The following is a 4,694-nucleotide window of genomic DNA, read 5'->3' as shown; positions in this document are numbered from 1 at the left end:
ATAAATCCGAGTGATAGGGACTTTAAAGGGATCTCTATTCATAATTGTAAACTGTAACTCTAAATTGTTTTTACATGTATTATAGGTATTTGTAACACACTTTTTACATAATTATGTTTTTTTGAATTATCTTTACCTTCTTTTATTTGTATCAATTATTTATTGGATTAATTTATACATTTAATCCTGTGTAATATTTTAATTAAATTTAATCAAAACCGGTAAAGGAATAGTGGAAGGACTAATATGTAACTAAATATCCTTAAAAAAACACTAATTTGGCTATAAACTTCAACTCCAACCAACTATAAACTTATTAATCTCAATTGAAACATTCTAATAATTAAAAATATAAGTAACGCCACACAAATATGTCATATTATACAAAACAAAAGTAGTTTGAAAAATTAAACGATTACAAAAATATAATTGCAAAATGATTAAAAAACAAAGCTTAAATAAACCTGCGTGACACGCGGGCTAAAAACTAGTTGTTTATATAAAACATTATATGTCGTTCAATATTCTAAACAAAAAAAAATTTAAGATAATTTTTGGAGGTGATTAACAAGGTGAGAACCGACTTTCTGACCCGTCATAACCAAGTTGCATAAATGTTTAAGGGCCAATGAATATGAGTTGATGTTTGCTGGTTATGTTATTTTGTTTGTATTCAAGATTTTATCAAGTTGAACTTTATGAGCATCGGAACATCTTGACGTTATCCACTTCAACACGCGGATTACAATACTAGTTGCATACTAAAAGGGGAAATATGTAATTAAATATTTAGTATTGAGGAAATATGTAATTAGAGAACTTAGGGAGGGGATATATGTAAAAAATTCCTAAATTTTAAACAGATTATACGTATCTTGTTTCCCAATTTGATTCAAAAACTATAAATTTAGGGTTTCTGATCTTGAATACTCATAGTTACATTTCTTTTTCGTTCATAACACTTTTGTTGGCTTCAATGACAATATCTCGTATCATATGCTTGCTTATTGTAATTGTCTCGGTCTCGGCTTTGGTCACGGTGAATATGAATCAAACATTAGATGAACATGTTGTAAACGGAACCAGATTGGAAACACTAGAAGAAGTGGTTCCTGGCCACATCGATGAACAAGTTTATTTGGCTAATTATGTCACTAGATTAAGAAAACAAGAATACACTCGTCGTCTCGACATGATGGAACGTGTAAGTAATCTTTATTGTTTCGTTGGTTTCTAACGTAGATTAGATAGATGTCAGGATGTGAAAGAATTCAAAGAACTAGAAAACTGTTTTACGCCATTGTTTGTCGTTCAAAAGGAAAAAAGTTGAATCACGCCATTGTTTATGTAATTACCATCATATCTATTTCTAGATCACAAAATGTACAATATTTGAAACTTTAGTGACACGATTCGAACCGTTACAAAATTTTGACCATTTAATGGTGGAAACATGATGATAGTAAAAAATATTCTAGTGACTAGACTTGCCTAATCACTTTATAGACCACTTACTAGCAAATGCCTCCAGTTCCAATATACAAGTTTTCATCATCGTTCTAATGTATGTTTTAAATTATTGTAAACGAGATTGATGAATATACGTTTATTAATTTGTTTTGCAGCTATGAGCCGTCGAAAGTCATTAGAAAATTAAAGGACCGGAGATATGGGCATCTGTATACGGATTGAACTTTGAAATATTTAGAACTCGGTTATTACAACTTTAGAATATTGTTTTTATTTATTCTTCAAATCATCTAATGCTCTTTCTAAACCTTCCGTTGTTTTGTAAGTTCATATAAGTTACTAATATTTAATAACTCATATACGTTATAATTCAAATTCCGTTGTAGTCTAGTTGGTTAGGATACTCGGCTCTCACCTGAGAGACCCGGGTTCAAGTCCCGGCAACGGAAATTCTATTTTTAAAAAATTATGGATAATGAACCAAGATCAAGTTTTTAGTATGGTAGGTATCCTAAGTTTTGGTTGGAGTGTTAAAAATTTGATATTTCGAAATTTAAGCCTTGAAAGTGATATTAGGCTTTAACTGTTTTTATATATGTTTTTACTTATTTGTTGTGCTTTTTCGGTCTAAGGTAAGCGCCTTTTTTGTGCCTTGACAATCAACGAGCCGTTTGCGCCTTGAGTGCATCTAGTGCCTAGTTCACTGGTGTATAACAACCATGAAATTTTGAAGTTTATAAACATATCAATGACAATTGTGATTTAACAATTACGAGGCCTCCAAAGATGAGTTAGCTGGCAAAGATGAACGAGTTCAGGTTTTGACCCAACACCATCAATAACTAGAGCCTAGAGGTAGAGGTTCGATGACATAGATACAAAGCAACACTTATTATACAACGTCGACGTAGATAAGGTAGAGACATGTTCTTATTGATTGACAACTTTTATTGATGATATGATTTTTATATAATGAAAACATTAGAAATCTTTAAAATGCCAAGCATGGCTACAAACACAATGAAATGAGAATCTTCAAACATATGCGTCAGGGTTGTTGATAAGGTAGGCTTCAACAACCTTGTAAAGCCCTAAAACCTTTTCTTTGCCGGCTTTTAGCTCTTCTTCCTTAATCTCAAAATCACCATGTGTGTAAATATTTGTGGTCATCTTGGAAATGGTCCCGCCATCAGGCGAACTCTCAAACTTAATATCGTAAGACACTTTCTCAATCTTGTCGGATATGCCCTCACCTTCAATCAAAGTATACTTGTATGTGAATGTCTTCTCGTTGAGTTCATCTATTTGGTGTTTCACCCAACCTACATAGAATAATGTATTGAACAAGTGGCATGGACTTCATAAGCATAGATGACAATTTTGGCATGTTTACATGTCACATGATAATAAAAGATTACTTGAACATCCAAATAGAAGTTATCTATATCTATACTATATATAATACACCAAACAAGGGTAAATTAAGACACTCATTTTAAGTAAATTATAACACTTAAAGCATGAGGTACATGTGTTAGTAAGGGTAAACATGTCTTTTAAAAACAATACATTCAACTTACAAGTTTGGTCCCTCATCTTTAACCATGTTATGTTTTTAATTTAACTTGTAAACTAACTTTTCACCCATGATTTTTAAACGACTATAGCCTTTTCATTCGTTAATATTTTTATAAACAAATTGCACCATAAAAACGAGCATTTTATTCTCTTTAATTTGGATATCATATTGTTGTAATTTTTTTCATTTTAAATAAATTAATATGTTACATATGGGTATTCAGTGTTGGTTTTGATGGTTTTTAAGTTAAACTTGTGAGTCCAACCGTTAATACTAATTTTTTGTCGTCCAAAACCAAACTCAACCAGTGAAAGTTGAAACTTAATCGTTACTAACGGCCTGGTTCCAGTTTGGTTTCACAGTTTAAACTTTAATAATAAATTTAGTTTAAAATAATTAATAATTTAAATGTACCATCAATTTTAACTAAAAACCAACATAATATGATGCTTGAGATGATCATAAATAAAAAATGATAATTTTAGCCACATAAATGGTAAATGTTAATGAAAGATCTAGGACGTGAAATAATAACAACAAAGATTATAAAAGGAATCATATTGCAATTACGTTAATTTACAGTCTTTTCTGGTTTCATATGGCCGGTTGCCGATATAAACCGCGAACCAACCGTTCACTACGTTTTGAAAATTTTGAAACCGAAAGTAAAAAAGAAAAAGAAGTCAAACCAATGACCGATTTAAATGATTTCAAGGTTTTAACCAAACCATAAACACTTATATTTGTACATGATTAACATGTTCAAACACCCGCTGCATCTCGCGGGCACCCGTCTAGTTGTAATCTAAACAGTAAATACTTACTACCCATTTTAATATGAGCGTATTGAATGTAAGTTTACCTTTAGCAAAGTTAATCTGCTTAATGCTACCGGCCCCTCCATCACCTTTGATAATTTCAATACTTTTGATGGCATTTGGCAAGATTTTTGGCATCAAGTTGTGAGTCAACGATCGAGGCCTTAAAAACTCTTGCTGGCGGGATTGGGGAAACGTGTTCATCGGTATACGTCACGACACCCATGATTTCAAAGGCTGAAAGATGGTTAAATGCTTAACTTGAGAGTGTTGTTGATTATGGAGATTGAAGATAATGTTGGTTGCATTTATAGGGTGAAGTATGAGAAACTGATTTAATGAGATTTTGAAATGGGAAGAGCTTTGTGGGGTTGTATTTGGTGCAAGTGCAATTGTACCTTGCATTTACAGATTCTGTTTCTTGTCCACATTTTAAATATGCTTAGAATAAACTAGATCATCAAACAAATTTAAGAATACTCATCAATTTTTATCTTAATTTTATTGTTATCCATTTGTTTTATTTGATGCACCATATAATATTTGCCTAATGCCTAATTATGTGTTGTTTCTTTTTTAATCTCAAATACCCTTTTTGGACACTTTATGACATTATGATATAAAATATTTGATGCGGTTTTAACGGTAAATTTAACATGTATAGGTGATTATATGTGATAAGTATGCAAGTGTGGATGGTTAACATTTGAACTCGTTTAAGCTAAACCCAAATCGAGAAAAAAAAATGATTAGTCAAGTATGGTATAATCGGTTATTATGTTAGCAAGTTAATTACTTTTTTAAAGTAATAAATCCATATTAACCTT

At 31.3% G+C, this 4,694-nt stretch overlaps 1 non-coding gene and 1 pseudogene across 2 annotated transcripts; one reads left to right on the top strand and one right to left on the bottom strand.

Moving 5' to 3' along the window:
• The first annotated feature begins 1,846 nt into the window (after window positions 1–1,846).
• Window positions 1,847–1,919, top strand: TRNAE-CUC (transfer RNA glutamic acid (anticodon CUC)). The gene has a single exon. It is a non-coding gene; the product is annotated as a tRNA-Glu (tRNA).
• A 277-nt stretch (window positions 1,920–2,196) lies between these two features.
• Window positions 2,197–4,148, bottom strand: LOC143569119 (major allergen Pru ar 1-like; annotated as a pseudogene). Its single transcript, XR_013141681.1, has 2 exons — window positions 3,912–4,148; window positions 2,197–2,792 (listed from the first exon to the last, which is right to left on the bottom strand). The product of XR_013141681.1 is annotated as a major allergen Pru ar 1-like (transcript).
• Between the last annotated feature and the right edge of the window lie 546 nt (window positions 4,149–4,694).

This window comes from Bidens hawaiensis, unplaced genomic scaffold, assembly GCF_021521415.1.
Source record: "Bidens hawaiensis isolate Kalapana, Puna unplaced genomic scaffold, B.hawaiensis_p1.1 tig00024338_1, whole genome shotgun sequence".
Taxonomy (NCBI): Eukaryota; Viridiplantae; Streptophyta; class Magnoliopsida; order Asterales; family Asteraceae; genus Bidens; species Bidens hawaiensis.
This window is presented reverse-complemented; position numbering and strand designations above follow the sequence as displayed.